General features: G+C 45.5%; 1 protein-coding gene across 1 annotated transcript in view; it reads right to left on the bottom strand.

Moving 5' to 3' along the window:
- The window catches only part of LOC143281136 (uncharacterized), a 404,535-nt gene that overhangs the window by 358,202 nt on the left and 37,579 nt on the right, over nt 1–8,754 (bottom strand). Inside the window, exon 3 of the mRNA XM_076586132.1 lies at nt 5,671–5,737. The gene's annotated coding sequence lies outside the window, so the exon portion shown is untranslated. The remainder of the gene's footprint in view (nt 1–5,670; nt 5,738–8,754) is intronic.

The raw sequence follows: 8,754 nt of genomic DNA, 5'->3' as shown, positions 1-8,754 counted from the left end.
GTAAAGCTTTCAAGACCTAATTGTGCTTCGCGCTTTATCCAGTAAAGGAATCATGAGGAGAGAAAAAAAAAAGAGACACAAAAAATCGTTGAAAAGTGCTCTGTATTAAATATGATATATAAGATAAGCTTGGAAGAAAAAAATGTAAAAAGAGGGGGAGGGGGGCGGGGGAAGGGGGGGGGGGCATGCGAGTGGGGTCGAACCTCACACGTTCAGTTCTGATGCAAGCAGACTAATCCTTAAGGCTGCAGCACATCTGACGTTAAATGACTGAATTTAAAACTCCAATTGGAAAGTTAAAACAATGTTGACGCTTTCTTCTTTGTGCGATAAATCGATGTGATTGTAGTCGACATAATAACGCCGTTTAAATCATGTTTTTCTTTGTGCGTTTTATTATATCTCGATTATTCTTTTATTTCGGCGATAAAGACGACGTGGCCATCTCCTTCAAACACATCGCAGCACATAGTAGAACTGTAGATCTGCGTAAACTGGTCTATAACGGGTTGAAAGAAACGATCGATTCAGTTTTTCTTTTACGTTCATTCCAGTTAATTCAGTGTCTACTTTAGAATATTCATATGCTTTTAACACGTCGATGGTGTAGTCAGTATCACTGTAAGTGTTCTGTCCAGAATTTGTGTTTCTTTCCTTTTGGTTGTGAACAAGAAACACGAGGTCAAGTCGTCTTCGAAAACAACTTACCTTCATATCGGCCAAAATCAGTGGAAAGCGGTTTTTAGAATTTCGGAATATATCTTAACGAAATAAACCGTTAATAATTCGGAAATACTGCTTAATTCGGCTTAATTCGGGAGACTTACTGGTATGACTGTGACAATTTTTTTTTTTTCATACTATGTTTGAGCCAAGTTTGGTATTGGCAGACAAAGTATTTCCAGAGAAATGGCAATGTTAAAGTTTTCCTCGGACACACAGACACACACACACACACACAACCGAACACCGGGTTAAAACATAGACTCACTTTGTTTACACAAATGAGTCAAAAAGGGGGTGACACTGTAATGTAGCGACGCGCTATCACTGGACACAGCAACCCGACTTTCATGCAAAGAAACAGGTAGTGACAGAACAATAGCACACAATGCAATAGAATACTAAGTCAATATATATATTTTTTAAGTGTTATTGTCTGGCTATCCCCCACGCTGTCTGTCTGTCTGTCTGTCTCTCCATTTCTCTCTCTCTCTCTCTCTCTCTCTCTCAAAAGCACTTTTTACCACTACTTCAAGAAATCACACTAAACAATTTGCATTTTGATATCATCAATACCATTATAGTTATCATTATTGTTGTTGTTCCTGTTATTGTTGTGATGGTGTACATTTGTTTGTAATGTTATTCTCATCAGTATCAATCTATCACTACCTTTCTTTTCTTCAGGACTGGGTAGTTTCAGATTCAGTTTCTCAAGGAGGCGTCACTGCGTTCGGACAAATCCATATACGCAACACCGCATCTGCTATGCAGAATCCTGAACAACAGCATTACCCAACGCGCTCAGTCAAGCCTTATGCGCTGTATCTCAGTGTCAGAGCGGACTTCTTCAAAAGATTTTACCGAATGACAACACTTTGCTGCCATGTGACGTTGAGTTTGATCTACACACACACACACACACACACACACACACACACACATATATATATATATATATATATATATATATATATATATATATATATATATATGCACAACACCACACTTACATACAATATACTGTAACATTGTGTGCGCGTGCGTTCATATGTGCGCATGTGCGAGCGTGCGCGTGCTCTTGCACGTGCGCGATCTTGCGTCTGTGTCTCCTTTCATTTTGATCATTCTAAATTGGCCAGCGTGTCGTTTTCACTCTGTTTCCTTTCTCTCTTTCTTTTGTTTCTAATTTCCGCTGTTGATATCACAGGAATCATGTCGCGACACGGAGGGGATGTCCGCCCAAGGCCATTCACTGTCGTTATTGCCCCAAGTCACAGTTCGGTTCCAGTTTTTTCAAGTAGGGGGTCACTGCGTTCGGACAGATCCCTATGCGCTACACCACATCCGCTGAGCAAAGTGACTGACCACCAGAGTAACTCAACGCGTGTATTTGAGAGAGAGAGAGAGAGAGAGAGAGAGAGAGAGAGAGACAGACAGACAGACAGACAGACAGACAGAGACAGAGACAGAGAGAGCGAGAGAGAGAGACAGAGAGAGAGACAGAGAGTGAGAGACAGAGAGAGAGAGCGAGAGACAGAGACAGACACAGACAGATTGAGAGAGAGCGAGAGACAGAGACACACAAGAGAGAGCGAGAGACAGCGAGAGAACGAGAGACAGAGACAGAGAGAGAGAGAGAGAGCGAGAGACAGAGACACAGAGAGAGCGAGAGGCAGAGACAGACAGACTGAAAGAGAGCGAGAGACAGAGACACACAGAGAGAGAGCGAGAGACAGAGAGAGAGAGAAGGGGGGTGGGAGAGGAGTGAGATAGAGAGACAGTCACAACAGAGACACAGAATGGCAAAAGCAGTGAAAGAGAGTCAGAGACAGAGACAGTGAAAAAGACACAGAGAGACGATAGCGAGAGAAAGAGAGATAAAAGGGAAAGACAGCAAATCAGAGAGAGAGAGAGAAAGAGAGAATGACAGAGACATACAGACCGAGACAGACAGACAGACAGACGGATAGACAGACAGAGACAGAGAGACACACAATTTTACAGGACCCTCCACCCCCCCAATCCCCCAACCCCCACCCCCACAAAACACATCCATTTTGAACGGGAAACAAATGACAAGCATGCGGACAGGGGACAAGAGGCGGGGTAGGATGTTTTCTCCGCGGGCACAGCGAGCCACAGTTTGGGACTGCAAGACAAATGGTGTCTTGTTGGGAGAAGACACAGCGGGGCGCTGTTTCGTTGTCCCGTCTTCAACAAATTGCTCCCGGTGGTTGCACTGTGTTGCGTTGTGTTGCGTTACGTTACGTTGCGTTCTGTTGCCTTGGGTTGCGTTGTACTGTGTTGTGTTGTGTTGCGTTGTGCTGTGTTGCATGGTGTTGCGTTGCGTTCTGTCGCACTGGGTTGAGTTGTACTGTGTTGCGTTGTCTTGTGTTGCGTTGCGTTCTGTTGCATTGGGTTGCGTTGCCTTGGGTTGCGTTGTACTGTGTTGCGTTGTCTTGTGTTGCGTTGCGTTTTGTTGCCTTGGGTTGCGTTGTACTGTGTTGCGTTGTCTTGTGTTGCGTTGCGTTTTGTTGCCATGGGTTGCGTTGTACTGTGTTGCGTTGTCTTGTGTTGCGTTGCGTTTTCTTGCCTTGGGTTGCGTTGTACTGTGTTGCGCTGCGTTCCGTTGCACAAATGTCTGTGTGAGAAAAAAAATGCAGCGCTATATATGCCTTTCCCTGCCCAAACAACTGTTCACGGTTGTTGTTGGTGTATGTTGTGTTGTGCTGTGCTGTGCTGTGCTGTGCTGGGCTGTGCTGTGCTGTATTGTGCTCTGTTGTGTTGTGTTATGTTGTGCTCTGTTGTGTTGTGCTCTGTTGTGTTGTGCTGTGCTGTGCTGTGCTGCGCTGTGCTGTGTTGTGCTGTGCTGTGCTGTGCTGCGCTGTGCTGTGTTGTGCTGTGCTGTGCTGTGCTGCGCTGTGCTGTGTTGTGCTGTGCCGTGCTCTGTTGTGTTGTGCTTTGCTGTGCTGTGCTGTGCTGCGCTGTGCTGTGCTGTGCTGTGCTGTGCTGTGCCGTGCTCTGTTGTGTTGTGCTTTGCTGTGCTGTGCTGCGCTGTGCTGTGCTGCTGTGCTGTGCTGTGCTGTGCTGCGCTGTGTTGTGTTGCGCTGTGTTGTGTTGTGTTGTGTTGTGCTGTGCTGTGCTGTGTTGTGTTGCGCTGTGTTGTGTTGTTCTTCGCTGTGCTGTGTTGTGTTGTGCTGTGCTGTGTTGTGCTGTGCTGTGTTGTGCTGCGCTTTGCTGTGCTGTGCTGTGCTGTGCTGTGCCGTGCTGTGCTGTGTTGTGTTGTGTTGTGCTGCGCTGCGCTGCGCTGTGCTGTGTTGTGTTGTGCTACGCTGTGCTGTGTTGTGTTGTTCTGCGCTGTGCTGTGTTGTGTTGTGCTGTGCTGTGCTGTGCTGTGCTGTGTTGTGCTGTGCTGTGCTGTGCTGTGTTGTGCTGTGCTGCGCTGTACTGTGCTGTGCTGTGCTGTGCTGTGCTGTGCTGTGTTGTGTTGTGCTGTGCTGTGTTGTGTTGTGCTGCGCTGTGCTGTGTTGTGCTGTGTTGTGTTGTGCTGTGCTGTGCTGTGTTGTGTTGTGCTGTGCTGTGTTGTGTTGTGCTGCGCTGTGCTGTGTTGAGCTGTGTTGTGTTGTGCTGTGCTGTGCTGTGCTCTTCTCTATTGAGTATTGCGTCGCGTCGTTTTGATTTTCTTTGCGGCGCGTTGCCTTGTGTTGCTTTAATTAGCGTTGCGCTGCACTGACAAAGTACTCAGTATTCAAACCACCACTTAAGGTCTAATAGAGAGAGTGTGGGGGGAATAGAGGGGAACGGTGGGGGGGGGGGGTCTTGATAAAGATACCGATACCTATCTGGGATTTGAACCAGTGGACGCTCGCTTCCAAGTCGGGCTCAACACCACTGGGCCCTTGTTACAACTGCTGCTTTGCCACGCAGCTAAGAAGCAACAGCGAATACGTATTGCTATTCCGAAGCAACAACTGTCGATTATTAGTTGAATACTTCCCGATCGGTCGCACGCGAATACACACACACACACACACACACACACACACACACACATATATATATATATATGTATGTGTATATATATATATATATATATATATATATATATATATATATATATATGACAAATATTATATACACTCAGTCTCCTGCTAGCAGACTGTGGTAACCACGTTGAAAACGGGTGTTTTTACAACAGTTTCATGTGATCACAATTATGACGCTATTCAAGACGGCAAAGGGAGGACGTTTTTTTTTTTGTCAGAATTATACGAACACGACTATTTTTGACCGTTACACACCTACGCACCCCCTCCATTCCCCCCTTTCCCACTCCACCACCCCACACAAAGAGAAAGGTGGAGAGGCAGGCAGAGGAACGGACAAACAACGAGTAAGGTAGACTGTAGACAGATGGACTGACTGAAGAACGGACCGACATACAGGAAGAAACATGCTTGGACAGATGCTGGCATTTTCAGAGCATTTAGAGACCACGAAATTATAGCTTCCGATCGATGGAGATGCACAGAGAGAGAGAGAGAGAGAGAGAGAGAGAAGGAGAGACAGAGACAGGCAGACAGGCAAAGAAGGCTGTGAAAAAGTAACAAAATAGAGAGAGACAGACAGACTTACTGACATACAGAGGAAGAATGAGAGGAGAGAGAGAGAGAGGCAGTAAAGAGAGTGTGTATGAGAGAGAGAGGGAAGAGAGGAGGGAGGAAGAGAGACAGACAGACAATAAGAGAGACAGAGAGAGACAGAAAGACGGACAGAGAACTACTGATGCAAAGCAACAGCAATCAAAATACAAAATCAGCGCAGAGCTGTGAATATTGTAACCAGTCAACGTTGAGACACACAGTAAATACATACATACATGTATAAGACGACAGAAGGAAAACCACGTGACTGTAAGAACTCTTCACGGACGCTTTTACTCACTGTTTAAAGCACAGCCGACCGCCAAGTCGAGACAACGTCAGTAAATCCATACATCCCCGTGCCACGGCTGAAACAAAACATACACAGTTCGACCATCATGATGATTCGTCATACTACCATCGACAACAACATTAACGACGATGACGACAACAACAACAACAACAACAACAACAGCGGGAACAACAAGTACAACAGCAACAACGACAGAACAAGAACAGCACCAATGATAATAATAATAATAATAATAACAGTAACAACAACAACAACAACAATAATGACAATAATGATAATAATAATCAAGAGCAGCACCAATAGCAACAACAACAACAACAATAACAATAATAATAATAATGATGATGATGATGATGACGATGATGATGATGATGATAGTAATGATAATAACAACAATCATTCAGAATTCGAACCCGTACCCTCACGAGCAGTGTACCGGTAAGCCTCTCGGCCATTGTTGCCCCCTTCCTCCCAGAAACAAACATGGACAAAGAGAGAGAATGGTTACAGCCCCACGGAACAGAACAACCAGCCAATAACCAGAGAGAGTCAGAGAGAAAGAAACAAATCTGAACAATCTGACCAAACGAGAGAGAAGAAGATGAAGAAGAAGGAGGAGGAGGAGGAAGGAGGAGGAGGAGGAGGAGAAGAAGGAGGAGGAGGAGAAGAAGAAGGAGGAGAAGGAGGAGAAGGTAGAGGAGGAGGAGGAGGAGGAAGGAGGAAGAGGAGGAGAAGAAGAAGAAGAAGAAGAAGAAGAAGAAGAAGAAGAAGAAGAAGAAGAAAGTGTGTCAATATAATCAGCAAGCTAAAAAATAAATAAATAAATAAATAAAAAATAAAAAAGCGTGTGCCGGAACCACACAGAAAGACATGGTGAGAAACAAACAGACACAGACAAGAAAAACAAAACCAAACAAAAAAGACCCATATTATGAAGAAAAAAATCAGTGTGCCAGCAAGTCTAACTGTATGTTGCTCATGCAATTCAATTTCATTGCCATTGAAAGCCCGACCTTAACTGAATTTTCAGGGCTCGAGACAGGGGAGGAAACTCCACTCCTCTTTCGTCATCTGACTTTCAAATCACCCCCATCCCAAATTTCGGCTTTCTCACTGACTGCTCGGCTCTCTCTCTGTCTGTCTGTCTGTCTGTCTCTCCCCCCCCTCTCTCTCCCTCCCTCTCTCTCTCTCTCACTCTCTGTCTCTCCTGTTCCTGTGTATTATTCCTTGGTAAGCAGCGGATAGACAAGTGTCGGCTTTCACAAGGTTCCTGTGGACAAAACTTTTCTCACAACTTTTCACTTACGGTGTTTGCATTCACAGACAGTTTGAGGAGGTGGGCGCGGGGGCGGGGAGGGGGGGATGGGAAGACAGGGTTGTCTTTTCTTGGCGTGTTGAGAGGAAGACAGGGTTGTCTTCTCTTGTCATGTTTACAACGATTGGGTGACCTGATTTTGCATGATAAAAAGTTGGCACAAAAGATCGATTGTCTGAGTGATTTTTTTTTTATAATGTAGTGACCGGATTGTTTGTCTTCTGTGTGTGTGTGTGCGTGTGTGCGCGCGCGCGCGCGTGCGTGCTCGCGCGCGCGCAGTAAAGGTTTGCGTTCACCATGTTCACCATAACTTTGTTTTTGTTTTTCCCTGACATTAATATTTAGTGTTTATTCATCTTCACATTGTGTCTCCCAAGTCATTTAAATGTCAGCCATTGTCGGATCCACGTGTATAATACAGTGTCAGTGTTTAGCTCTACGATCTGACAGTGTGCTTGTGGGAGAAGAATTTTGTTTAATGCCATTTATGTATGGCTTAAAAAAGCAGTTGGTGTGGTCGTTGTAAATTATTACAAATAAGCACAATACCAAATGCTGTATACATGTATATAAGTTACTCGAAACATGTAACATTTTCATGTGCCTCCACAGGGATTTTCTGAAATAATTACACATTGTCTTGTCAGAAATACTGGTGACTGTAGACATGTAATCAGAATACTGATCGTCACATTTGAATGTTATCGAATCGATAAACGAACAGGTAGAAGGGGGGATGGAGGGGTGGGGTGGGGAAGCGGGGCTGTGGGGCGGGGGGTAGGGAGAGGGCTCACTCAGTCTGGCACAGCGACTTAGCCATTGTGATCGTCAGTAGGGGTATTGGTAGTAGGTGGTGTGTCCTAAGTACGCTAAATCAGAACAGACACCACTGAACACCATCGAAGTGACTCAGCAGCAGTGCAGGATCTCCTCTGGTGCGTGGCTTCCTGGCGACCTGAACATCTCTGGTTCCCTGTAGATTGCCGACGTTGGGATGTGCGACGGACGAACCCGGGTGTGGCTGTGTACAGGGAGCGAGGGGTGAGGGGGGGGACTCAGAATGACCAGCGCGGGAGTAATGTCACTGAAACGGTGCAGATGATGGGGCAGAAAAAAAAAGGTTGGAGAGATGGGGTAGGATGGGGTAGGAGGGGCTTCCTGTTAATTTTCTATGCTGACAGAAATTGTAATTCGTTGTATTTTGAACTGGGAAGCCTTGAGGAGAAATCATTGCTAAGCATGCTGTGTACCTCCGGAAAATATTCCGCAGTGCTAAAGACACGTAACAGTTCCGCTAAAGCGTATGCTCTTCTTTATCAGAGAAGATTCGAACATCCGATTTACAGTGACTCAAGCTGATGGTGCCGTGGCCGAGTGGTAATGCGTCCGACAAGGAAGCGAGTGTTCACGGGTTCGAGTCTCATATACGCACCGAAATTTTTACCCCTTCCCTCTCCCACTCCACTAGACTTGGAGTGGCGGTCTGGGAGCTAGTCTTTTGGATGAAACGATAATCCGAGGTCCCGTGTGCAACATGCACTTTGCGCACCTAAAAGAACCCATGGCAGCAAAAGTTTGTCACTTGTAACATGATAAGGAAAATTCCAAATTGACAGTTAAACAAATTTATGTTAGAAAAAAAAAGCAACAAAGAATTAATATGGGAAGCGGGGCATATTGCGACGCGCTCTCCCGTGGGAGAGCAGCCTAAATTTCAAACAGGAAACTTTGTTGTGACAAAACGTAATGTAATGCAA

The sequence above is a fragment of the Babylonia areolata genome, chromosome 4 (genome assembly GCF_041734735.1).
Source record: "Babylonia areolata isolate BAREFJ2019XMU chromosome 4, ASM4173473v1, whole genome shotgun sequence".
Taxonomy (NCBI): Eukaryota; Metazoa; Mollusca; class Gastropoda; order Neogastropoda; family Buccinidae; genus Babylonia; species Babylonia areolata.
This window is presented reverse-complemented; position numbering and strand designations above follow the sequence as displayed.